Source organism: Balaenoptera musculus, chromosome 6, assembly GCF_009873245.2.
Source record: "Balaenoptera musculus isolate JJ_BM4_2016_0621 chromosome 6, mBalMus1.pri.v3, whole genome shotgun sequence".
In the NCBI taxonomy this organism is placed as follows: domain Eukaryota; kingdom Metazoa; phylum Chordata; class Mammalia; order Artiodactyla; family Balaenopteridae; genus Balaenoptera; species Balaenoptera musculus.
In genome coordinates this window covers 15,826,416-15,854,391 of record NC_045790.1, presented here as the reverse complement: position 1 = coordinate 15,854,391, position 27,976 = coordinate 15,826,416, and the positions used below count along the sequence as shown (strand labels likewise).

At 45.8% G+C, this 27,976-nt stretch overlaps 1 protein-coding gene across 1 annotated transcript in view; it reads left to right on the top strand.

Annotated features, from left to right (window-relative positions):
• Positions 1-2,000: 2,000 nt before the first annotated feature.
• The window catches only part of SLC39A14 (solute carrier family 39 member 14), a 46,554-nt gene continuing 20,578 nt past the window's right edge, over positions 2,001-27,976 (top strand). Inside the window, exon 1 of the mRNA XM_036855948.1 lies at positions 2,001-2,160. The gene's annotated coding sequence lies outside the window, so the exon portion shown is untranslated. The remainder of the gene's footprint in view (positions 2,161-27,976) is intronic.

The following is a 27,976-nucleotide window of genomic DNA, read 5'->3' as shown; positions in this document are numbered from 1 at the left end:
AGAGTTAGAATTTTAACAAGTGGAAATGGGGAAATAAGAGGAGAAAGGGCTATATTAGGTAGAGAGAAAGATAGAATTGGGGCTCCAAACCTGTCACTGGGCAGGAAAGACCGCGGGACAAGGCAGGACTCTGGGTATACCTAAAGAATTTTGTGTGGGGGTGGCTATGGAGAGTTAAGACCTTTTGATTTTTAGCTGTGTTAATAATTAATTGAATTCCCTAATGGATTACTGATAGCTTATCAGCTCTGGTGGACTTTGGCAGCTCTACCCCTTGCTGGTTGCAAACAAGTGAGAATGCTGTGATAGGGCCTGTGGTGGGGTGTCTTGTCCTGCCTCCCCTCCCGTTTCTCTGAAGGTACTTTCCCCCCTGTTTGTAGTATTGACACATTGCCTGGAAGAGCCTTTGGGATTGCTTTTAGACCTCAGTTTTTTAAGAAGAGTTTAACACCTCTTTGTAATGTGTATTTATGGGCTTCAAACTTTTCAGAGCTCCGTGTGTTAGAAGCATGCTTGTTTCACTTAATCACTGGGTAAGTTTCTCATTCCTTTTCCAGAACTTCAAGAAAAGGAAGGCATGGTAGAGACTGGGCCATTTCTGACAGCCCATTGGATTTGGGGTTGAGAGTCCCAAATGAATGACATAATGTCTGAAAAATACTCGGGTTTAACCAAGAAAGACAAATATAAAGGGTTATTACAAAGATGAAGGGGCTCTGAGGGAGATTGTGCAAGAGATACAATTACTTTGAAATCTCTTGGAAAATGAGAGGAATATCACCCCACCTCTTACTCAACTGGAGCACTGTAATTGCAGGGTGAGGATAATTAAATTTTAGAAAAACCCACGGCCCAGCTAGTCTCTTCAAGAGTGGCATAAACAATCTGGCCTGCTCTGGCTTTGCTTCAGTGCTTTCTCTCTTCTTCCCTCTCTACCTTCCTCCTAAGGAGGAACAGGCTGCCACTGAGGCCTGGGTTCTTCCTGCCACCCACTCCAGGGATTATCTGCTTGCTTTTCATCACAAGCACTGCCATCATGGGCCTTCCTTTCCCCAGGACTTGCAGAGTGGGATGTGGTCCCCCTTCCCTGTGCAAATACAGAGACACTTAGTGTCGGCTGAGCACCAGTCATTGAGCTGGAACAGGGACTTGGGTACTAACAGGCTACAATTCTGCTTAGAAAGCCCTTCCTTTGGGTCCCATAGACCGAGGTGGCAGCTGGCTTAGCTGCAGAGGAAATAATCGTGACGTCCAGCAGAACAGAACAATGGGAATTTAATTGGTGGCTTATTTTCTCAAGAAATTTGCATTTCCGAGGCTTGATATCCATCTCAATAGAACTACTCCACATCAGAAAAGACTCCTAGGACACTCCTCACACAAAAATTAACATTTCTCCCAGCTTTCGGTTAAGCAATATGTGGTGCGACATCTAATTCGAAAGTGAGTATATAATATGGCTTATTTAGAACTTGAACAGGAATTTTTTGTTCTTTCGCCTGGTGGGAAAATGCAGAAAAAACATTATCTATGGGTACGTCCCCTCCCAGGGAGTATTTCAGAATCGAGCTTTTTACATTAATCAGAAGTGTTAAGATATATATATACATATTAGGTGGGTAGCAGTGTTACTCCGAGGAGACGGAGGCCGGGTTGTGAGAACTTCCCACATAAGGAGGGAAAGGTCTTAATGGGAGGTTTCCAGAGGAAGGAGGAGCCTGTGGGATGGAATTCGCGGCAGGGCTACGAGATGAAGCTAGGCTCTCGGCGGGCTAGGCGCAGAAGGGCGCTGGCTCGCCCCGCAAGCCTGGGCGAGCCAAGCGCTGGTCGGGTCTAGCGGGCGGCTGGCAGCCAGCTCACACACGTAGCCCTACAGCCAGCCAGGGCCCCACGTGGCAGGCCCTGGGGAGAGTGGGGTGGGGCGGGGGCGGGGCGGGGCGAGAGCGGGGGCGGGCCCGGCCGTGACGCGCAGGGTATATAGCGGGGCATGCGCGCCGCGCGGGGGAAGGACGCAGGCCGGGGGGTGAGGGCAGGCGGCCTCCCTGCGCGGGCACGCCGACCTAGCTGCGCTGCTGCTGCCGCTGCTGCTGTCGCTTCGGGCCGCCCGAGGGCCTGGTTTGTGAGGGTGCGCCGGGCCAGGTGGCGTCCGCCCAGCTTCAGGTGAGGTGGGGAGGGCGTGTGGGAGGGGCGGCTCCGTGCCCTGGGGATGGGGCATCGCGCGCGGGAGCAGTGCGCCTCCGGGGCTCGGGGTCACCGGGTGGGGGTGGGGGTACGGCTGCGCCGAGGACCCCGAGCCCGGCCGCGGTTTCGGAAGTCGCTCCGGCGCACCCGCATGCGGACCGGGACGCTGGATGGAGGCGACACCTGGCTACCTGGCCGCGGTGCCACAACGAGGGTTACTTGGTGGCGAGGGAAGAGAAGGCGCAGCTACGGTCCCTTTGGCTGGAGAGCGCGGGATGTGGGAGCCGGAGCAGGATGTCGATAGCCGCATTAAAAGACTGAGAGGTTTCCTGGAGCCCATGAACTCGAGCTCAGAAAAAGCAGAGAGTAGATGGGCAAATCTGGTGGGCAGCTCTCGGGGCGGCTCTGATGGTGCACTGGTGTCTGGACTTTGCTTTTCAGGAACTGAGTCCCTCACCCGACCCTGGCCAGACCACCTCCCAGCTGGAGATAAATGACCCGTATCTTCCGGCCGGCCCGGAGCAGGAGCTGGAGGATGGCAAAGGAGGGACTAACTAAACTCCGACCTGGCTTATCCCGAGGGCATGGCTTTTTAGCTATTTTTGGTCCCTACCGACCGGGTTAGGTGGTCTGGCTCAGGCTGCCCTCTCTTGGTGGGTTAGGGCAATGGGAAAAAATACCATCCAAGCAGTCTATGGTGTGATCCTGGGGTCCGATTGAGTCAAGAAATTTTCCGCAGCTCTGGCTTGTGGCTTCAGTTTTGAGGATCTAGAGTCTGCTAGGGCCTGGGTGTCCGTGAGTATGTGAGCATGATTTGGAGAGTGGCTGAGGGCTGTCCTGGGGGCCTAAGAAAGGGTGGGGGGAGGAGCAGCTTTGACCTGACCCTTCCTCCTGGAGCCTCCCTGGGCTTGGTTTTGTCTGGAGTCACTCTTTCCTAGGAACCCCAGGCCAGTTAGGTCGGCTGCTGGGAAATGGTGGTGGTAATGTGGTGGGTACTGGCCTGGCTTCCTGGTCTCTGTCCCAGCTCTGTTCCTAACTTGCCCTGTGTCTGGAAGAAGGAGTCAGATTAGATCTGTGGACTCTTACCCATAGCATCTACGATTAATCCTTAACTCTTAAAACAAGAGCCATAAAAACTGAGAGAAACTTGATGAAGCAAGAAAAAGAATGTCGAGAATCATAACTTTTAGCACCTGAAATTAAAAACTGCATATTCCATTTCCTGTTGGAGGCTCAGAGGTGAGTTTTTCATAAATTGTGTGATAGCCACTATATAGACTAGTGGTGCTCTTCCTGGATTGCAGGTGTGACTAGAGAGCACCAAACAGAATGATTGGCCTTGTCATTTAGGCAAGAAGACTACATTGAGGTACCAGGGCCCCGTGGCTCTCAGTATTTCATCACTTCAGTATGTAAATACACAGTGCCTGGTCTGTGTTTGGCTCTGCACTTGGCCACTGGAGAGTGCAAAGAGGGGATGGGGCTTGGCTCCTGGAGACACTTGTTAGGGGGGAGAAAGAACATTCATACATAAAGAATAAGACACAAGAGAGGTCACACTGTTGTGTTTGTTCAAGTTCAGAGAAGACAGCACTCTACTAGAGGTGGTATAAGGTGACAGGAGAATTCCAGGCTTTTGAGCCAGGTAAATCTGTTCACATCCTGGCCCCATCACTCTCCAGCAGGAGACATTTCTTAACTTCTGTAGACCTGTCCTCACTGCTGTGCATCATGTTGTGGTTGTGCCTGGAGCATAGTAGAGGTTTGTGATCATCTACATCATCATTATCATCATCATCTCTGGGATGGAGTGGATTATTTAGGGGGTCCCAGGAGCTGATAGGTAGGTTGGGTTGTAGGAATGGTATGAGCCCAGATGTAGGGTTGATTCGTCACCTCCTTGGGAACATGGATGCAATTTCCATGCCTTTCCGGGTAGGCCTCTTTTCAGTGGCCTGCCAGGGATTGTTCCACATATTCACTGTCCCACAAAGGCTTTTTTTCCACCTTTGGTTTTGGGAGCTACTCTGATTCTTTCAGGTAACGGAGATACTCCTTTTCTGGGCTGATAATAGGCGGGAAGGACTAACACTGCGTGTGTATCTGCGCAGATGCATGCGTGTGTGTTCGTGCATGCGCACGCACAGTAAATTATCAGTCACTGGACTGGTTCGGTTTTCAAACCCTTTCCACCTTCTTCTTCTCTTCCTTACCTGTTCACTCCTCACTCAGTTGCAGGAGGACCGTCAATCCATGTCCAATATTTACAGGATCTTGCGATCTAAGTGGTAGTGCCATGAACAGATGTATATGTCTGGAAATTGGGATCTCCTCCAGAATAATTCAGCCTTTTCGTACTTGATGCCTGCAGAAAATAACGCTTAAGCGTTTTGCAGAACCACCCATGATAGGATATTGAACTGGCGGGACTTTGGGAATCTTCGAGTCTAGGCCCTTTGTTTTACAACTAAAGAAACTGGATCTAGAGAGGTTAACTGGTGTTTCCAAGTCACATTGTTTGCTAGTGGCCAAGAGGCTTGATTGAGAGGACCAAAGAAAGGTGCAGTTTCTATTCCTAAGTGTGATGATAAAATTGCTGATAATCCTAGACTTTTCCTTGAAAACATGAAGAAGAAGGAGCCAGTTGTCCCTGTGCTTATTTGGGAAGTTCTCTGCTTGTGTGGATAGAAATTTCTTCTGGAGGAGTCTTCACCCCTCTCTTCCTGACTCCCTGGAGACATAGGAAGGTGGGGAGTGGCTGAGGAAGGGTCATGATGATGGGGCCCCAGGCAGGACTCTCGATGTCTACAATGGGACTTTGCTGACCTCGAGGCTGGCGGGCTGGCAGAATGCCTGCAGATAAGGAGTCCAGAGTCTACCGCCAGCCAGGGGCCTCGTGCCCTCCTGGGGGCAAGCAGGGCAACCTCACCACAAGGTCTCCGAGGCCCAGCTGCCTTGTTCTCACCCTTACTGTGGCCATCGAGGCTCCCAGGGGGGACCCCTTGTTGGGCCCCGGGTGAGATCCAGAGGCAGAGCCCCATGTGGGAGGGAAGGTGGCCACAGAATCAGCCTGGAGAGAGCGCTTGGCATGCCCCTGTGTGGGAAACCAAATTCCCTGCCTCACATCTGACTGTATCACCGGGCCTCCTAACCTTCCTCCAGCCTCAGGCCCAGGAGAGTCCTGGGGTTTGGTGGAATGAGAATGTGACTGACCCAATTTATTACCGTTGGGTCCCTAGAGACTCTTACTCAATGCACTCAGAATTAGTAATTAATAAAAAATGTCAGCTAAACGTTGGGAATTTTTTAAAAAATCCATGCTTCAAACAATTCATTTTTCCTTAAACCATGTGCATGCATTTTTTTCTTCCAGTTTTATTGAGATATAACTGACATACAGCACTGTGTAAGTTTAAGGTGTACAGCATAATGGTTTGATTTATATACAGTTATGAAATGAGTGCCAATAAATTTAATGAACATACAGCATCTCATAGAGATAAAAGATTAAAGAAATAGAAAAAAATTTGTTTTCCTTGTGATGAGAACTCTTAGGATTTAACTCTCAACTTTTGTATATAACCTACAGCAGTGTTAATTATATTTACCGTGCTGTACATTACTTCCCTAGTACTTATTTTTCTTATAACTGGAAGTTTGTACCTTTTGGCTGCCTTCATCCAATTCCCCCACCCCCAGTGTGCATATATCTTTATTTGCCAAAGCTTGATTTAGGGCTAAGCCTTTTTCTTTGGGTCTCTAGGTCCCCTAATTAAACTTGCAAATTGTTTGTATATAAAAATCACACCTGTGATTTTTTGTTTCTTTTCTTTTATCAAATATTTTTACCATATGTCAATTATATCTCAATAAAACTGGAAGAAAAAAATTTTTAATGGAAAAAATTTTTTTCACTAGGCTATATATTCACATAGTTCAAAGATCAGGAGGATAAAAAAGTTGAAAAAGCAACCACACATCCCCCCCGCAACCCCATACAGTGAAAAGTCTCACCTCTGCCCACCCCACCCCATTTTTACAAATGCTATAAGTTAGCATTTTAGGCATTGTTTAGCACCTTGCTTTTTTCACCTAGCAACTATTCTAGATCTTTCTCCATCGGCACAGAAATACTTTTATTATTCCTTTACCATAGCTGCATATTATTCCAGAATAGGAAAGCAAAAGTAATTTTTTTTTTTAAATTTTTTTTATATTCATTTACTAATTGTTTGTATGAGTGTGTGACCCTGCTTATTTGTAAACTTCTGTAAACAGGAATTCTGCTTTTATCTCTTTGCATCTCAATCCAAGTCAGGCATTCATGAGTGTTCATGAGGACTTGATGAGAAATCATTGATTTCTTTTTTTTTTTTTTTTTAGAGGAACTCTTTTATTTATTTATTTTTATTTTTGGCTGTGTTGGGTCTTCGTTTCTGTGCGAGGGCTTTCTCCAGTTGCGGCAAGCGGGGGCCACTCTTCATCGTGGTGCGCGGGCCTCTCACCGTCGCGGCCTCTCTCGTTGCGGAGCACAGGCTCCAGACGCGCAGGCTCAGTAGTTGTGGCTCACGGGCCTAGTTGCTCCGTGGTATGTGGGATCCTCCCAGACCAGGGCTCGAACCTGTGTCCCCTGCATTGGCAGGCAGACCCTCAACCACTGTGCCACCAGGGAAGCCCCAAAAGTAATTTTTAAACCAACATATGTTGCCTCCCTCTCTCCCCCAACTTGGGTTGTTTCCAGTATTTTGTCATTATGTACAGTGCTACAGTGAATAACTTTACAAATGGCATTTCCTATGTGTATGACTACAGAAGAAATTCTCAGAAGTGAGATTGCTGGGTGACAGGATATATACATCTGTTAATTAGTCTCCATTAAAAAATAATAATAGAGCAAGAATTTAAGACATTTGCAAACCAGTCCATGTGCAGAATCCTACTTTTTTAATGCACACACTTAATTTAATCTTTTTTTTTTTTCCATTTGTAACACATCTTTCTAGATAAGCAGTTCTCAGACTTTTTGATCCTAGGATTCCTTAATGTCTTTCATTTACTGGCTATATCTATTATTTACCATGTTAAAAATTAAAACATATAAAAAGTAGTTTATTCATTCACTATTTTAAATGAATAAAATAAAGGTCATTACATGTTAACATAAAAGGCATATTTTTATGAAAAATAACTTTCCAAAATAAAAGAAAGTCAAAAAAGTGGCATTATTTTTACATTTTTGTGCATCTTCAGGATTTCAAAATAATGATTTATTAGATAATAATGAGATAACAGGTTAAAATAGGTATAGCATACATTTGCTGGTAAATACTCAGTGGACAAACCGAGTTAATCTCTGAAAACAAACTGAGTTAATCTCTGAGAACACACATATTTATACCCTAAACTTCTACCTTAGAAATTTTCAGAAAACTTAAGACTGCATAGGCACACATTCATCACACTTCACGTAGCCTCAAAAATGAGAGTGAAAAAGCTTTTAACATCTTAATTTTATAATAAAACTAGTTTTTACCTTGCAGACCTGAAACAGTCTCAGTGACCCTAGGTGTCATCTAAGACCACAATTTCAGAATTGCTCTTCTAGATCACTTAGTTACATTTTTGTAGAAATCAAAACTTTTTCTCCATTTATATTCGTTACTATTTAATTAAATTAGAATCATAGAAACAAACAACTGGCATAAAGAAGTTTGGGAATGGACTTCCCTGGTGGTACGGTGGTTAAGAATCTGCCTGCCAATGCAGGGGACACGGGTTCGATCCCTGGTCCGGGAAGATCCCACATGCAGCGAAGCAACTAAGCCCCGTGCAACACACCTACTGAGCCTGCACTGTAGAGCCCGAGCTCTGCAACAAAAGAAGCCACCACAATGAGAAGCCTGCCAACTGCGACGAAGAGTAGCACCCGCCGCAACTGGAGAAAGCCCCCATGCAGCAATGAAGACCCAACACAGCCAAAAGTAAATAAATAAATTTATTTAAAAAAAAAAAAAAAAAGTGTGGGAAGAGACACCACAGACTCTTGGTCAATGAATCCTGGACTGGTGACAGCAGAGGGGGCCTCTTTGCCGCAGGGATGGGCCCAGCCAGCAGAGCTCAGCTAAGAGAGCTCCCGCTCCGTGAAGACAGGCAAACACTGTCTCTGTTCCAAAGAGGCTTGTGAAATATGTGTGGGGATGAGCTGAGTACATATGGAAACTTAACATGCTATCTGTGGCATTCATTAAGCTCCATTGAATGGAACAGACAAGAGATACTTAAAGAGGCCAGTAGAAGGCAAGGCGACTGGGGGCAGGAGTGGTCTGGGAAGGCTTCCTAGAGGTGGAATTGAGCGAAGTTTTGAAAGCTAAGAAGAGAGGGAGGGGTCCTGGCCGGGGGAGTTGTGTGAATAATGGCACTGAGATGTATATTCCTGGGGCAGGGGTGGTCACCCTAGGTCAGAGTGGCTGATAGAGGAAAGAGCAAGTGACATGGCTAGAAATTTAGGTTGGATCCAGTTATTTTGAAGGGCTCTGGGGTCTAAGGTACCAATATTCTCTAAGTCTTAGCTGTTTCTCTATCAAAGACTTGCTGCTCGTTTCAGCAGCGGTGTCTTGGGGTCCAGCCTGCTCTTATCCAGAGCAACTCCAGTGGCCCCAAATCTACATCCTTTGCACCAGTCCACTTACTCCATCCAACCTCCTGCCCCTGATTATCGAGAGTAATGCATACTTACTGACAAGTATAAAGAAGTATGGGAGAAGTCTAATCCTGTGGCCCTGAGGCAACCTCTGTTAATCTGCTCAATCATTTCCTTTCATTTTAAACCTTTTTTTAAAAACTAATTTTAGACTTAAAAGTTGCAAAGAATATAGCAGAGTTCCTTTATATCCCTCACCCCATAGTATAATTATCAAGAACAGGAAATCAACATTGGTACAAAACTTTAAACTACGGGCCTTATTTAAATTTTACCAGTATTTTTGCTGATGTCTTTCTTCTGTCCCAGGATCCAGTCTGCCATCCCATGTTGCATTTAGCTGTTATTTCTCTTTAGTCTCCTTCAATCTGTAACCGTTCCTCTATCTTTCTTCCTTAGAATAAGGTCATGCATTTTTAGCAAGAATATCACAAAAATGATGTTGCATCCTTTTAAGAGCATCGTATCAAGGCATTTATGATGTTGATGTCTCATTACTAGTGATGTTTTCCTGGATCACTTGGTTAAATCGGGGTCTGCTGGACTTCCACACTGGAAAAGTTACTCTCATGTTGAATCCTTCTCTGGTTCAAATCCCTTTTGCCAGGAGGAGCCTATCACCTGATTAGTTCTGACCCATACAGGATCATTCCTCTATCTTAAGGTCAACTAATTTGGTCAGCTGATACCAGCAAAATCCCTTTTGGCAGATAATGTAACCTAATAACAGGAATGATATCTCATTTTCAGGTCCTGCCCATACACAAAGACAAGGGTCATTGGGGGCCATCTTGGAATTTTGCCAACCATAGCAAGAGAGTCTCAGATAAAAGTTATCGAGCCTTAATTCCAGCATCAAAGTATTAGTTTCCTAAGGCCACCCTAACAAATGACCACACTCTGTGGCTTAAAACAACAGAAATGTATTAGATCTGGAGGCCAGAAGGTCGAAATCAAGGGGTCAACAAGGCCACATTCACTCTGAAGGCTCTAGGGGGAATCCTTCCTTGCCTGTTCCAGCTTCTGGTGGCTCCAAGTGTTCCTTGGCTTGTGGCAGCATCACTCCCATCTCTGCCTCTGTCTTCACATGGTCTTCTCCTTTGTGTGTCTCTGTGTCCAAATCTCCTTCTCCTTTATCTTATAAACATAGTAATCATTGGATTTAGGGACTACCCTAAGTCCAAGATGACTTCATCTCTGAGATCCTTAAATCATATCTGCAAAGACCGTATTTTTCAATAAGGTTCCATTCTGAGGTTTTGGGTAGATGTGGATTTGGGGGGGTATTATTCAACCCACTACGCTCAGGATGGGGGGAACTGTCCTTTGTAAACTGTGGTTCACAGAGCTGCAAAAGAGAAGGGAGATTTGTTTTTCGACCAGAGTCAGAGAGCAGGCCTGGCTGTTGAGGAGGCAAGGGCCCAGCCTCAGGCTGCCTGCTCCCCTCGTGTTGACACAGATCTGAGAACCAGGTGGGTATAAATGATTGAGGACTCTGGCTTCAGAGTCCCTACGTTCTAGACACTTTGCAATGCCAACAATTCGTCTCTGTGCAAGGAGTTCTCACTGAGTGTTAGTTTCCCTGTAGGAAGGGCAGGGCAGAAATTGTAGTACCCATTTGACAGAGAGGGGGAACTGACTTCAAAGAGTTTCTGTAAATCACAGAGTGTCGGAGCTAGTCTGTGTCTAGTCCAGCAGTCCTGACTAGACTGAAATGTCAGACCAGTGCCCCAGACAAGAGTCAGGTTGATCTGTCAGAACTGCGCGTACAGATACCTGGATCTCACCCAGGAAGCTCTGATTCAGGAGAACTGAGGTGAGGCCCTGCTCACTGGGGCGGCCAGGTTGGGGGACCAGGCACACATGAAGTCCAGCCCACGGCAGATTAGGACTGGAATCCACCTCCAGACTCTTAAGTGAAGATCTTTAAAAAGGGGAGAGAAAAGGCTTCCACTTGGTCATCATTAAGCCTTTCCCAGGCTTCCCTGGTGGCACAGTGGTTAAGAATCCGCCTGCCAACGCAGGAGACACGGGTTTGAGGCCCTGGTCCGGGAAGATCCCACATGCTGCAGAGCAACTAAGCCCATGCACCACAATTACTGAGCCTGCGCTCTAGAGCCCGTGCTCCGCAACAAGAGGAGCCACTGCAATGAGAAGCCTGCGCACCACAACGAAGAGTAGCCCCCGCTTTCTGCAACTAGAGAAAGCCCGTGTGCAGCAATGAAGACCCAACGCAGCCAAAAATAAATAAATTAATTAATTTTAAAAAAAAGGAATCAAAATAAAATAATTTTTTTAAAAAAAGCCTTTCCCATTTCCTAATTGAACTCTAAAATGAACTTTCTTCTTTTTTTTTTTGGCTGCCCTGCACAACTTGCAGGATCTCAGTTCCCCCGACCAGGGATTGAACCCTAGCCACAGCAGTGAAAGCACGCCAAATCCTAACCACTAGAGCACCAGGAAACTCCCTTAACCTTCTTCTTAAAGTAATGCAAGTTCATTGTAGAAACTATAGACTAATAAAAAGATAACAGAAGTTATCATTAAACCCACCACCAAGAAATAACAGTTTGTTATATATTTTTAATTTTTTCTATGAATGCATACATTTTAAGGAAAACTGGTCTGCTGTACATAGTTCTGTAGACTTTTTTTTTTTTCACTTAACATGTGAACATCTTTCCATGTTATTATTCCCCCAAATACTTTTTTTTTTAATAGCTCTTTATTGGAGTATAATTGCTTCACAATACCGTGTTAGTTTCTGTTGCACAACAGAGTGTGTCAGCCATATGCATACACATGTCCCCACATCCCCTCCCTCTTGAGCCTCCCTCCCATCCTCCCTATCCCACCCCTTAGGTCATCGCAAAGCACTGAGCGGATCTCCCTGTGCTATGCTGCTGCTTCCCACTAGCCAACTGTTTTACATTCGGTAGTGTATATATGTTGATGCTACACTCACTTTGCCCCAGCTTCGCCCTCCCACCCCATGTCCTCAAGTCCATTTTCTGTGTCTACCTCTTTATTCCTGCCCTGCAACTAGGTTCATTAGTACCATTTTTTTTTTTTTAGATTCCATATATATGCGTTAGCGTACGGTATTTGTTTTCTCTTTCTGACTTACTTCACTCTGTATGACAGACTCTAACTCCATCCACCTCACTACAAATAACCCAATTTCGTTTCTTTTTATGGCTGAGTAATATTCCATTGTATATATGTGCCACATCTTCTTTATCCAGTCATCCGATGATGGACACTTAGGTTGCTTCCATGTCCTGGCTATTGTAAATAGAGCTGCAATGAACATTGTGGTACATGACTCTTTTTGAATTATTGTTTTCTCAGGGTATATGCCCAGTAGTGGGATTGCTGGGTCATATGGTAGTTCTATTTTTAGTTTTTTAAGGAACCTCCATACTGTTTTCCATAGTGGTTGTATCAATCTACATTCCCACCAACAGTGTAGGAGGGTTCCCTTTTCACCACACCTTTTCCAGCATTTATTGTTTCTAGCTTTTTTGATAATGGCCATTCTGACCAGCGTGAGGTGATACTTCATTGTAATTTTGATTTTGTATTTCTCTAATAATTAGTGATGTTGAGCATCTTTTCATGTGCCTCTTGGCCATCTGTATGTCCTCCTTGGTGAAATGTCTAATTACGTCTTTGGCCCATTTTTTAACTGGATTGTTTGTTTTTTTTGGTATTGAGCTCCCTGAGCTGTTTGTATATTTTGGAGATTAATCCTTTGTTGTTTCACCAAATACTAACATTTATTGAGCAATTACTGTGTATCAGGCACTGTATTTATACTCAGTATCTCATTTAATTTTCTCAGTTGCTCTGAGGGAGAGACCTAGTAGCTTTGTTTTCTTTTTTTTTTTTTTTTAAACTTGGGGAATTTTTTTTTTTTTAATTTATTTCTTTATGGCTGTGTTGGGTCTTTGTTTCTGTGCGAGGGCTTTCTCCAGTTGTTGCAAGCGGGGGGCCACTCTTCATCGCGGTGCGCGGGCCTCTCACTACCACGGCCTCTCTTGTTGCGGAGCACAGGCTCCAGACGCGCAGGCTCAGTAATTGTGGCTCACGGGCCCAGCCACTCCGCTGCATGTGGGATCTTCCCAGCCCAGGGCTCGAACCCGTGTCCCCTGCATTGGCAGGCGGATTCTCAACCACTGCGCCACCAGGGAAGCCCTAGCTTTGTTTTCATGTAGGAGGAAAATAAGTCTTGAAGTAGTGACTTGACTCAAAGCCTTGAAGCTAGTAAATACAGATTCAGGATCCGCACTGAGGTCTGTGCATTTAGACCCTAAACTCTTGATCTCTGACTTGAACTACATATATTTTATTGTATGGATTACCTTACTTTAGCAATCCCCTTCTATTGTATGTTTAGATTGCTTGCAGTTTTTCACTGTTATGAGCCCTGAAGGAATGCAAGCTCCAGGAGGGTAGGGATTTTTGTCTTTTTGGTCATTGCTGTATTCCCTGTGCCCACAAAAGTTTGTACTTGATAGATATTTGTTGTTGAATATATACTTCTAACAAATTCCTTAAAGCTGAATACCCCCATTCAGGATAATTTCCATGGGATGAATTTCCACAGTATTGGGACTTTATAAGATGACTTTATTTATTTATTTTTTTAACATCTTTATTGGAGAAAATTGCTTTACAATGGTGTATTAGTTTCTGCTGTATAACAAAGTGAATCAGCTATGCATATACATACATCCCCATATCTCCTCCCTCTTGCATCTCCCTCCCACTCTCCCTATCCCATTCCTCTAGGTGGGCACAAAGCACCGAGCTGATCTCCCTGTGCTATGCGGCTGCTTCCCACTAGGTATCTGTTTTACGTTTGGTAGTGTATATATGTCCATGCCACTCTCTCACTTCGTCCCAGCTTACCCTTCCCCCCCCTCCCCATGTCCTCAAGTCCATTCTCTACGTCTGCGTCTTTTTTCCTGTCCTGCCCCTAGGTTCTTCAGAACCATTTTTTTTTTTAGATTCCATATATATGTGTTAGCATCCATTATTTGTTTTTCTCTTTCTGACTTACTTCACTCTGTATGACAGTCTCTAGGTCCATCCACCTCACTACAAATAACTCAATTTCGTTTCTTTTTACGGCTGAGTAATATTCCAGTGTATATATGTTCCACGTCTTCTTTATCCATTCATCTGTCGATGGACACTTAGGTTGCTTCCATGTCCTGGCTATTGTAAATAGAGGTGCAGTGAACACTGTGGTACATGACTCTTTGAATTATGGTTTTCTCAGGGTATATGCCCAGTAGTGGGATTGCTGGGTCATATGGTAGTTCTATTTTTAGTTTTTTAAGGAACCTCCATACTGTTCTGCATAGTGGCTGTATCAATTTACATTCCCACCAACAGTGCAAGAGGGTTCCCTTTTCTCCACACCCTCTCCAGCATTTATTGTTTGTAGATATTTTGATGTTGGCCATTCTGACTGGTGTGAGGTGATACCTCATTGTAGTTTTGATTTGCATTTCTCTAATGATTAGTGATGTTGAGCATCCTTTCATGAGTTTGTTGGCCATCTGTATATCTTCTTTGGAGAAATGTCTATTTAGGTCTTCTGCCCATTTTTGGATTGGGTTGTTTGTTTTTTTGATATTGAGCTGCATGAGCTGCTTGTATACTTTGGAGATTAATCCTTTGTCAGTTGCTTCGTTTGCAAATATTTTCTCCCATTCTGAGGGTTGTCTTTTCATATAAGATGACTTAAAAAGTTTTTTTCTGAAAGAATGAATGTGTAAGAAGAGCCAAGCACAATTTTTAAAAGAAAATAGTGAAGTTGAACTTGCTTTACCAGAAAAAATTAAAAATAAAAAATTAAATGTGACATTGACACAGGATAGATACATAGAACAGACCAGAAACGTCCAGAAACAGACCTCAGTACACGTAGGAATTTAGCAAACAACAATGGTATTATTTATTACTAGTTGTGGTGTGATTTTGAGCAAGTCTTCTTAGCCTCAGTATCCGCATCTGTAAAATGGGATTGATACCATATTTCCTCACTTTTAAAATGCTTTTTTGTTTTATTTTCATGTTTCTGAAATAGGGAGGTGTCTCAGTGATGTGTACATGTAATGCAGTATCTTTTTCTGCTCTGAAAAGCTGTCATTGATACTTATAATTAGGGAAGTACTGTGGAATCTAATAAGGTTGTTGAGAAGAGTAAATGAGATAACGAAAACAAATTGCTTAGCAGAGTACCTGGCAGACGCCAATAAATCCTAGCAATTCTTATTATTATAAAATTAGGGAAGAAAGGATTGTGGATGAGTTACAGCAGTGTTCAGATGCAAATACCAGAGTCCAGTCAAGGCTGGTTTGGGCAAATAGCATGTAAAGCATCTGGCGATTAACCGTGGGAGGCTGGGTTCCTGCTCAGTGGTGCCTACAGGAACCCAGGCTGTCTTCAATGGATCTTTCTGCTCTGCCATCCTTAGCACATAAGACTTCCTTCTCGTGGTAGTCGAGCCTGTACCTCTGAGCAGTAGGGAGGAAGGGAAAGAGATGGCACCACAGCCCTGCACTTAGATTTCACCGGCAGAACAGCCACCTGTGGCCTTTCTTAGCACAAAGGATGTAGTTGACTTCACCTCTGGTTCTTACCTTTTATAGACTCCACAGTTGAGGTTTACAAGGACAATAGACTGTTCATTAAAAAACATTGGGATAATTGGCTACTTTTTTGTAAGTTAGATTCTCTTTGTCACGCTATGTCAAATTAAGTTGTAGATGACTTAGAGATTTAAATTTTTTTAATGCAATAAGAACTAGGTATATACTTCTGTAATTTCAGGGTGAGAAAGGGTTTTCCAAGCATGATATTAAAAGCAGAAACCTTATAGGAAAAGTGGGATATATTTGACTTTACTTAAAAATTTTGTCAGTAAGACCAGTTAACGAAATTAAAGGGCAAATGACTAATTAGGAAGAGTATCTGTAACACGTGACAAAAGGTTAATATTTTTACCATACGATGAACTCTTAAGTACACCAATAAAAAAAAAAAGTTAAATGGGGGTCAGCAAAAATGGGCAAAGGAGGGTGACAGGCAATTTGTAAAAGAAGAAGTATAAATGTTAGTAAACCTGAAGCTGTGTTTCGCCACACTGGTAATCAAAGGAATGCAAATTAAAAGAATGATGAAAATGGTTTTTAACCTATTTGGCAAAGATGGAATCCTATTTTAATGCTCAGCGTTGGTGAGAATCTTATGAAGCTGGCATCCTTACCCACAGGTAGTAGGAGTAGTAAATTAGTTAAATCTCAGAAGGGTAGTTTAACAAATTGTGTAGTGAGTTCTTTTTTTAATTTTTAATTTTTATTATTTATATTTATTTTTTATTTTTAAAAAGTTTTGAATTTTATTTTATTTTTTTATACAGCAGGTTCTTATTAGTTATCCATTTTATACGTATTAGTGTATATATGTCAATCTCAATGTAGTAAGTTCTTAATAAATATTTGTTGACTGCAGCCCTGGGGGCAGGGACTGGCCCTGGGCCAACTTGCTCCTGGATCGCACTGATTCCTTTCCTTCTAGGAAGGTCCCCTTCCGCCCTTGGGGTCTTTCCCTATTGCCCTGCTGTCAGGTTGGCCTGGGTGGGTGCCGGGAGGCAGCCAGCTCACCTGAAGGCCTTGCATACTAACTACCCCCTGGCTCCCAGGATTTCTGGGTTGTTCTCCCAAAGGTGGGGGAGGGCAGACCCGAACCCAGACCCAAACCCAAACCCACTGTTTTTTTTGTTTTTTTCATTTTTTACCATCTTTATTGGAGTATAATTGCTTTACAATGGTGTGTTAGTTTCTGCTTTATAACAAAGTGAATCAGTTATGCATATACATATGTTCCCATATCTCTTCCCTCTTGCGTCTCCCTCCCTCCCAACCCTCCCCATCCCACCCTTCTAGGTGGTCACAAAGCACCGAGCTGATCTCCCTGTGCTATGCGGCTGCTTCCCACTAGCTAGCTATTTTACGTTTGGTAGTGTATATATGTCCACGCCACTCTCTCACCCTGTCACATCTTACCCCTCCCCCTCCCCACATCCTCAAGTTCATTCTCTAGTAAGTCTCAAACCCACTGTTTTATTCTCACTTTTACTGGAAGCCTGAAAGTTTGGTTTGTATGGGAGAAAGGGAGGTGGGGCACGCGTGTCCTGCTAGTCAGGAGAGCCCTGCAAATCCCAGGGAGCAGGCTCTACTGCCGGCTACCCTCCTCCTTTCCTGGAAACGAGAGGGCTCCCGGCCAGCCCCCGGGACTCGCTTTTCTCAGAGCACAGAGTACGTGAGGCTTGGGGCGAGGTGGAGCCGTGCTGGCCTGCAGGGAAGCTGGCCCGGCTTTCTCTACCAGGGATGAGCCAGCGGCAGAAGGCCCTGGACTCCCTCCCTGCCTCTCCTCCTCTCCCCCTGCTTCCTGAAGGCGGGCCAGTGACATTGATTAGCGTATGTATATTTCAGTGCTGACCATTTCCCCTCTGAGAGGCTGGGCAAGTTCTCAGGATACCAGGTCCCTGGGGAGTTTCCCAGGGTAGCAATCCACAACTGTTCTCATCACCTTTCCCAGAAAAGCGCAAAAAGTACAAAGTCGCCTGCTCCCCCAGACTCGGGCCACCAGCCAAAGTGCCCTCTGGGACAGCCTGACCAGCCCTAGGAACAGATTCTGTCCCCGTTCCTGTTCCTCCCGCCACGGCCGCCCCCTGCCATCCACCAGACGCCGTGGAGGTGCTTCCCATGGCAGAGGCCTTGAGCATGGGTAAACCGTGGCGTGCACCGCTCTGCTGGCCTGATTCTGCCTGTGACCTTGGCTACTCACACCAGTGCCTCTTTTTGGCAGCGGCCACGAGCCCCTCCCCGCCCCCCGCACTTCAGGATATGTGCAGTTGGCACATTGAGAGAGATTGTGAGCAGCGGGACCGGGACTCAGAGTTTCCATGACCAGCTGAGAAATTCTAGAAGCAGCCTGTACTTGCGGGGTTTCCTTTCCTTTTCTCTCCCTGCCACGGGGAAAAGTTAATGAGGAATTTTCGGCAGGGCGATCAGATGGTCGCCTGTCCTCAGCACGTTTGCTTCCAGGATGGGGAAGGACGGCTGCCTGTCTGTGCCTCTCCCACCACCTTACTTTCGGGTCTCCCACCCCACCTTATGTTCTACTTTATTTTATTTTATTTTTTTACCTTATGTTTTATATTCCAACTCCAGACAGACTTCTCTGGCTCTCTGGGGGTCTTCAGCTCTCTTGAAGCTGCAGGAGAGGGTGTCCCTCCCCCTATAATTGCTAGTAGTTCGACTGGGGGTTGAGATCAAAGAACAGTAAGGTTCTAAACTCGGGGGGCCCTGGACAAGGGGGTCGTGGGAAATTAATACATCATTCAGCAGATATCCTTTGGGGGCTCTCCCGGTGCCAGGCACTCACTCCTCCAGGCTCAGGGAAGAAAATAGGTGTGAGTCTCCACCATTGTGCAGTTTACAGTCAGTAGGAGGAGATAGATAATAAATATGTAAAAAAAAACAAAACAAAAGAAAGAAGACTCTGTAAAATAGTGATATATGGTAAGAAGAAAATAAAACAGGGTGTTGCGATTCTGAATGACTTGGGAGTAGGCTTCTTTTTTTGAAACCAGATGGCCCTCCGCTTTGAGAAGGTGACCTTTGATCTGAGACTTGATATGAAGATCTAGGGGAAGGGCATTCTCAGCAGAGGGAACAGCAAGTGCAAAGGCCCTGAGGTCAGAATGCGCTTGGTGTGCTAAAGGAACAGAAAGAAGGCCAGGGTGGCTGGATCCTGGTGAGGTCAGTGGGGTTAACAAGGGCCAGACCTCACAGTGACTTATAGGCTAGGAAAAGTGGTTTAGATTTGATTCATTTGTTGTTTTGTTGTTTTGTTTTGTTTGGCTGCGGCACACAGGATCTTAGTTCCCCAACCAGGGATCAAACCTGTGCCCCCTGTAGTAGAAGCGCGGAGTCTTAACCATGGACCGCCAGGAAAGTCCCAGATTTGATTCCACTTGTACTGAGAAGCCATCGTGGGTTCAAAGCAAAGGAAGTGCTGTGATCAGATTTGTACTTTAAAAGGGTGACTCTTTCATTGAGCTATACACTTAAGACTTGGGCACTTCACGTGTATATATGTTACACTTAAAAAGAGGGAGAAGGGACTCAGACAGTTTGGGGGTAAGTGCTCAGTGGAAGCTAGAAGCCTGGTTAAGAGATTTTATTTTATTTTAGTATTTTTATTTCAACCAGCATTTTGACATTTCCTTCACTCAGATTTCCTGTCTTCAGATTCAGACAGTCCTTCCAGTCTTCTGGAGGAGAGGTCTTGAGGAATGAATTGGTCTTGTGAGTAGCACCCAAAAAGGCAGTTATTGAAAACTTGTAATATACACTCAGTGCTAATGTTGCTGTAGTTCATTCACTTTGGTTTATACTATTCCAGTGTGAAAGTTCGTAGTTTGTTTATCCACTCTTCTGCTGATGGGCTTTTGGGTTGCTTCCAAAGTTTTTGTTACTGTGAATAGTGCTGCCGCAAGAATTCTTGTATCTGTCTTTTTTTTTTTTTCCTTTCTGTTTGGAGCTGAAAGTCACCCAAACTAGAGGATGTCTGAGTTACAAGCTAAAAATCAGAAACCCTTTCCAGGTGGCATTCTGATTGCCCCTTGGGGTTGGTGTTGGCAGGAGAGGGTAAGCCTTTAAGTCTGGTTAGAATGTTGATCCCTTTTTAATAGGCAAGCAGTTTGTGGGGGGGGGGAGGGCAAGTGGAAATACATCGTGTTGTTAAGGGAAGTCACTTTTGGCACCATGTTGTCTAGAGACTGCTGCCTTGAGGGGTATTTTAACCTGAGAAAGGGGAGCTTGTCCATGTGGGTCTTTTGCTGTCCCTGATCTGTATCTGAGGATGATAGCCTTTGCTCTGGAATCCATCTGAGTGTGCTTTGACAGCCCCTCTCTAGAGCTCTGGCCTGGCAGAGATGGGGAAGCAGAAGGGCAAAGTATCGGGGTCCTTATGCTGTCCTTAGCACCTTTGGCAAGAGGGAGCTTTGAGAAGACACTTGTGCATTCCTGCCCTTGAGCCCTTGGCCCTAAATACTGCATCTCCAGTGCAGTGTATCCCAGCCATCCTGCACTCTCTGGAGAAGTGAAGGTATGTCTGTCTACATATGCATTTGTATTTACATACTCGAGCAGCAAGTATTTATTTAGACCCTACCAACTTCCTAGGATTGTTATGAAACCACCAAGAAAGTTAACAAAGTGTTAGGAGTGTCATTGTGAGACAGTACACCATTGAGACAGAGTGGTAGGATTGAGAGAAGGATGGGGTAGGACTTGTGCTGGGGAGGATTTGGGGTGGACCAGAGATGGTGCTTTTTCCTGCAGTTCATCCTTTTTAAAAAAAGACACACAACACATCCAGGCCCTTCACACTTGTGGAGAGAGTGCTTGGAACACATTCGGACTACATTCAGCTTTCTGACTGATGTTTCTACCATATGTTAATCAGCCTTTCCAGTCCTGGTCCTGTGGGCCATGTGGAGACAGGAGGGTGCAGGGGTGAAAGGGAGCAGGGGCAGACGTCTCAGGTGGAGCCCAGGGTCCCGGCCAGAGAGTAGTGGCAGCTGAGGGTGAAAGGTGATGGCAGCCTAGTTGGAGGGAGCCTTGCCTGCCAGGCAGAGGGACTCAGCTTTGCTGTTGGGTAGGGGAAGTGATGGAAGGTAGGTATTTTAGCACGATCCTCGGAGGGGACAGGATGGAATGGAGCGGGCGTAAGTGACTAGTGCGGATGGTGCGCTGCAGTGGTTTCTCCTCCTGAAGCCCGAGAAGAGGGGCGCTCCTGTCACGTGGTGAGGCCCATGCTGAGGAAGCAGAGGATGAGGGAAGGCCTTTCACCTCAGTAATCTCATGATGACTGCCAGGGACATTGGGCCAGGGAATGAACCATGTGGGAGGTTAGGGAAATGGGAGGGAAAGTGGAGGAATTATGATTCAGGCATGTAATTACTCAATCTCCCTCTGTTTCTTGCCACCTTCCTGTCTCTGGTTTGGAAATACAGGCTTTTTCCTCTTTTTCCCAATAACCCTCTTTCTCCTGAGAGTAGGGCTCGTTTATGACTCATGCTGGTAAATATAAGGCCCAAGATGCAGCCTGTGCCTTCCTACCTGGGCCGTGGCCATGTGCTCATGCGCGGTAACTGAGGGAAGGGGCTGCCACTGCACAGCAGTGGTCCTTGCCCTCTCTGGTGAAGAAATCTGGTAATCTAACGACCTTCCCCGGAGAACAGTGGTCCTCAGACCTCCATGTGCATCGGGATCACCTGGAGAGCTTCCTCAAACACAAGATTGCTGGACCCCATCTGGAGTCTCTGATTCAGCAGATTCGGGTGGGGCTGAGGATTTGTATTTCCAACAGGTTCCCAGGTGATGGTGATGGTGATGGTGCTGGTCCGGGGACCACACTCTGAGAACTACTTTCCTAGAGAAATTATCACTCCCAGTTCAGCATCTCAGCTGAAGAGATGGCGCGGTCAGAATCTTTGAGGAGGAGTGGGGGAGGCTTGCGCTGGCTTAAGGATGGGAGGGTTTAAATGGGGGAGATAGTGGTGCAGCAGGACACGGAGGGAGGGGGATGGGTGGGCTGGCGGCAGGGCAGGGAGAGTCTTTGCTGCAGGCAGAGCAGTGGAGCTCTCCTCAGGCCTGGCTTCTAGTAGAGAGAGGTTCCCTGCACCAGGAAAACCAAGCGTGCCTCTGCCTGCTGTAGCCCAGGGTCTTGTAAGGGGTCACTGTCTGGAAAGAGCCCACCTCCCTTCTCAGAGGACTCTTCTTAGCCATTTTGGGACTTCTGGTGAGAGGCCCTCAGTGGCACAGTCTGCCCACACAGCGTTGCTGCCTGGGAGTTGGAGTTGGCGTTTATGAATGACCCTCCTGCTATAGCAAGAGAGTTGAGGTCTCAGCCTGATTGAGGAAATGATGGGGGGGGGCGGTGGAGGGCGGTCTTTTCCAACTCACTCTGATGCTTATGGTTACCAGGACAGTGATGTGGCTTGTTTCTCTCCTGGTAACCACTAAAGAAGAGCCTCTGCAGGTCTTTAATGGAAAACTGCGGGGCCAGCAGCCCCAAGGGGCAGGGAAGCACCCCAGGCTGGATCGAACCTGGGGAAAAGAAGCCTTGCTCTTTAGACCAGACTGGGTGCTGTGTTCTCCCACCTGGAACCCAGGGAACCTCCTACCTGGGCTCCTGGCTTCTGTTCTTGTGCACCTCCAGCCTGTTCTCCACACTGCAGCCAGACCGGTATACTAAAAACACAGATCTGGTGGTACCTCTGCTGAAAATGATCCCCACTGCCCTCCAGATGGGGTCTAGCCACCTTCACGTGGCCTATAGGCCTGTGCCTGCCCTGGCCCCTGCCACATCCTCTTGTGCACACCTGGGCTCTTAAGTTCTTAGAGGCAGCATCTTGGCCGAGGCATTCCACAGGAAGCTGCATCTTTCTGGAACATTCCGCCCCATCCCCACCCTGTCAGCTTCACCTGGCCCACTTTTACACGCCCTCGAGGTCTCAGCTAAAATAATATCTCTTTCTGGAGGCCTCCCCTGACCCCTGACACTAGACTTGACCGCCCTGCTGTGTTCTCCAAGCTTCCTGTGCTCCTCGTCGTGACCTGTGGCAGACGGTTTGTTTGGCTTGTTCCCCAGGCATCCACGCTGAGGCAACCCTGTGGTTTACTCTTGTTGTCCTGGTGTGTTTACTAATAGCGCCTCCTTTCACTATCAAGTGCGTTACTTCGGATAATAAATTATGGTCCAAGCTACTAAAAGTAGAGAATCAAAAAACAATATTTTCCAGACATCCTTTCACTGGAATTCCCAATGTGACATGCATTCTGCCAATTAGCTACACTCCATCTAGTCTTAAATATGTGGATATCCTCTTCCTCAGGATGGACCCTGGGACATCCATTTGCTGGTGTGGATCATGGCAGTTGCGGCATAATCCTGGAGCAGGCAGCTTCCTTGTGCCGTAGCTTCCTGATGGTGGCGGGGGGCAGCAGCTCCTTGGCCGACTGGCTCTGCACTGTGATTTTGGGAGTAGCTCCTGGACACTCAGTCTAGAGTCTGTTTCTTCAGCTCTTCCCATGATTCTCTGGGCCATTTAATATGTTACACAAAATCTCTTTCTGCTTAGATTGCCTAACTGAACCCGGATCAATACACAACCCTTGTCATCATTGTTCTTGTAAGTTGCTTGTTGAATTGTTTGCTTTCCCTGCTCTGTGAGGGCAGGTACTAGGCATTCCCTAGCATTATTCCCGGTATGAAACCGGTAGGCAATGAATATGTATTGAATGAATGAACTCTTGGACTGAGTTTTTTAAAGTCCGGCAGGTGTAGCTAGCCTTTTGTTCAATGAATATAAACAAAATTGAAGGAATGGGGATTGTTTAGTCTAGGGTAATAAGTGGTCTGGACATCTGACTTTGGGGAATGTCTGAAGGCCCCGGGGCGGGGTGGGGAGCTGTGGTAGTGGGTGGGTTAGAATGTCTGTGGAAGGAGGCACTGAGCTACCTGTTCCTCATCAAGCTGTAGGGGCGATGCCAGCAGACATCAGTTAGATGGGAGGTTGGACTTGGCGTCTTCCAGCAGAAATTCTCTGCTTCTCCCCACTCGTGTGCCCAGCACTGGTCCAGCCACTATGTTATGGGGAAGCAGAAGGGGAGGACCCCCTTGCCTTCAAGGAACAAAAATCTGTCTGGAAGGCTCCCTGGGAGACTAGGTCATTAGGAGTCTAAAGTAGCTGGAGATCAGTGCTCAAAGGGTAGTCCCAGAAGGCTTTCTGGAAGAGGAGGTAATCCAAGAATAGGTAGGTTCAGGTCTAGGTGAGGGGATTGGCCTGAGAGCTTGGAGGACAAGGAACAGAAGGAACAGACCTAAGTACACGCTGTGCTATGTATGACCTTTAAGCTCTCTCTCGTTTATCAGAATGCCCCTGAGAGCCTGGACATTTCATAGCCTAATTGTGCTGGGGGCATATGGTAGGTTAGTGGCAGGCCCCAAGTTTGAACCCAGGCCTGCCCAACTCATCATGCTGTCTGATTTAGCCACTGGATCATACATTTTACTTATTTATTTGACCCTGAATAACAAGTTGGGAAGTTTTGCTTCAAACGGGTGACGTAAGTGGTGGATGTGAGTACCTTGTTTCCCAAGCCACATGCCGGGCCCCGTGGTCTGACAAACAGGAGTGGACTTAGAGGGACAATAGGTCAGAATTTTGCAATGGAGTGTCTGGGAAATGTTGATGGATGAATGAGAATAGAGGTGACTCTTGCCCTGGCCTCTGGTAGGGGGAGTCCTGCAGGCTCCTGCTTACCGGGTTTCCTGACTCAGTTGGTTTTGGAAGGTTTCCTTGCTCTGGCAAGCCCAGGCTCCGCTGGGACGGTGGAGCCTGGCAGATGCACAACTCTCCCCTGCTGGTCCAGCCCTCAGGGCTCAGCATGTGGCTAAATCAGCGTCCCAGCCGCCTGTGCTGGCTGCCCAGGGCCCTGACGCCGCTGGCCTCTGCCCTTCCCAACGTCCCTCCCACGGGCAGTGACTCGCACAATGGGGGCTCAGTAAATATTGGTCCATGAACAGCAGGCTAGTGGTTCTAATTTTGTTCTCTGCTTCTGGGTCACCACTCTTTTTTTTTTTTTTTTTTTTTTTTTTAAGTTTTCTCATCCTGCCTCTCCCAGCGATGTGAGGTTTTCATGAGGACAGTATAGTAAGTGGGTCACCAGTTCCAGGTACCCCCACTGCCCTCCTCCCTGCCAGCTCTCCTACGCTGTCAGTGGAAATCTCCCACCCTGGGTGGCCTTTGGTTGAGCCAAAGCCTGAGGCTAAGGTTCTGGAAGTGCGAGCTGGAAGAGGAGAGAGCACATCCTTTTAGGGTATGTGGGAGAGCAGTTAGGAGGGAGGGCCTAGGGAAGCAGGAGAAGAATGGGCCCGTTGAGCCCTGGGCCTGTTGGGCAAGGCCGAGGACTTGCTTTCAGGCCGTGATATTTGCACTATACTTGGGAGGGAGTTTCATCTTGTCCGAGAGGAGAGTGGCATCTTGGACAATGTTCATTTGGTGGGCGGGGAGGACCATAGGCTTGGTAGTTTTTCTCAAAGCTTTTTGGACTCCAGAGAGCCTGTAGGGGGGTATGTACTTGAGTACCATGCTGAGAGACTGTTGGTTTTCTCACGGTGTCTATGGGGACTTACACAGAGAACTGTATCTTTGTTAGTTTGACCATGAGTGCTGGGAGTACACTAATTGTTTATAGAACACTTGGCAGTTTGTGTAGTCCAATTATTAATTTTACAGCTTCTAGGGTTTGTCCCATACTTAGAAAGTTCTCCCTAACTCCCTGATTATAAAAAAAATCACCCATGTTTTCTTATATTGTTGTACCTACACAACCCATTGGGACACATCAATGATGCATTTAAAAAGGTTAAAAACAAAACAAAACAAAACACTCCAAATCCCACCACTCAGAAATAGTCATCACTAATATTAGGTGAACATTATTCCAGACAACCTTCCAGACATGCTCACAGATAAATGCATATAGAGAAATAGATATAAATACTCCAAAACGTAGGAGCAAGTGACAAATTAGGAGATTGGGATAAACATATACATACTACTATATATAAAATAGATAACTAATAAAGACCTACTGTATAGCATAGGGAACTCTACTCAATATTCTGTAATAACGTATATGGGAAAAGAGTCTGAAAAAGAATATATATACATACATATATATATATATACATATATAACTGATTCATTTTGCTGTACACCTGAAACTAACACAGCATTGTAAATCAACTCTACTCCAATAAAAATTAAAGAAAATACTCCTATAAAAAAGTATTAAAACTTCCCTGAATGTAACCAAAGAAAAAGAAACTATAGTAAAATTAAAGGAATTATTAAACTATGAAGAAATGTGTCTTTCACAAGAGAGATGATTTCCTAAAAGACCCCAAAAAGGCTAAAAAAAAAGCTTGTGAGTCATATCTATAATTACTTGTTTCCATTTTAGATGGTATTTATTGACTCTGCTATGAAAAATGAGGACATTCGCTTTTTTTTCTTTTTTTGGCTGCGTTCGGTCTTCGTTGTGGTGCGCGGGCTTCTCACTGCGGTGGCTTCTCTTGCTGCGGAGCACGGGTTCTAGGTGCGCAGGCTTCAGTAGTTGCAGCACGCAGGCTCAGTAGTTGTGGCACACGGGCTAGTTGCCCGCGGCATGTGGGATCTTCCCGGACCAGGGCTCGAACCCGTGTCTCCTGCATTAGCAGGCGGATTCTTAACCACTGGACCACCAGGGAAGTCCCAGGACATTAGCATTTTCACATTTTTTTCTCATCTCCTTTCTTTCCATCTCTTGATTGTATTAATTATATTATTAAATTGTCCATGATTATAACATTTAGATTCTGTCCTATAACTGTAATCCCCATAGTTTTTAATTATTTCTTATTTGAAGGGTTTTAATGCTCACCCATGGTTTTTGCATTCCTGAGCCTTCATTTTATTTTTCTACTAATTAGCTGCATTTCATTATCATGTCATTTTCTTCCCCCCTAGAAAGGGGACTGAAGTCTCTGACTTATTTCATGCTTGAGAATTTCTGCCTGTTGTCTTTACCAATTTGTACGACATCACAGCTGGGAATAATATTCATTGGTTCATATTTTCTTTCTCTCAGAATTATGTAAACACTGTTGCATTTCTTCTGATGCTAAATGTTGCTATGGAGAAGGTGAGGGCAGTCTGAATTTTCTGCCACTTAAGAGAAGTTTTAGTACATTTCACAGTTTTTGGAAGAAAATATTATGGGACGGGGGAGTTTCTTCTGGATACCTGCAAAAGTCTTCTTTTTAAGTTTGGTAACTTCGCTAGGCAGTGTCCCAGTGTTGAGCCTTCTGCATGAAATTTTTGTGGAGTACAGTGTATTATTGCAATCATCAGATTCTGTTTTTCCTTTCATTTCAGGGAAATCATGTGTTTTTTATCTTTGAACATATTTTTTATTCCACTCTCAGGCTCTCTACTTCAGGAACACCAGTTATCCTGGCCTTGGTGTCATGTTGTCACTATGTGCTTTAATTTGTCTTTTCCATCCGCATTCACTGTGCTTATCTCAAACCTTTTGTCAGTATCTCTATTTGAAATTTCTGGCAGAATTCTGTTCTCCGTTCATTATAATCTATGTATTAGTTCTTCAGTTTTGTTTTGTTGGTCTTTTTTGGGTAAACCTGCATCTCCTTTTGTTTTACAGCCCCACCTCTGAGCCCTGGTTTTACTGTGTGCATGTTCTAATTGAGTTATTCTGCAGAGTGGGCAGTTTTGAGGGATTGCTGTCTCTGGAGTGATGTTTTCCTTTTCATCGACATCTTTGTCTCCGCATGGTTGGCCTGCTGTTTCTTCTCATCATATTCATGCTAGTGCCTTTTGGCTCTTTTGGCTCTAAAATAAGGCAGTGACTTTCTTCCCACCACTTTGAGGCTGGTTTGTCCCCCACCCCAGTGACAGCAGTGCCGAGTGCTGGGTATTTATGGCATGTTCTCTGTAGCCTGAGTTGGGGGTGGAGGGCATGGATCGGGCCTGTGTTCTGCGACTGTGGTGGTGGCCCCGGTGGCGGCCCTGGACTGGGGAGGTGCTGTTGGAGGGGGAGGAGGACCCACTGGAATTGGACAGCTTCCCCAGTTCAGCCTGCAGCCTTGCAGCCCTTATTTCCCTCAGAGAGAGTCAGCCCATTGTTCTTGTTCCCCTGCCACCTGTTTCTTTGTTTCCCAGCACCTTTTCCCACTACTCCCCAGTGGAAGGGCAGGAAGACTTGGCGGCAATCTGCCTCTCTTCAGATCTGGGGTGGTTTAGTGAGAATCCTCCTGGGGCCGGGCCAGGGCTGGGAGACTAGCCACGTGTGGTGCCTCCTGCATTCCTTTCCTTGCCTCTGGTTTGGAAGTTATTATACCAGATTATGTCTCTTTCCTTGTTTGCTTGCTGTGGG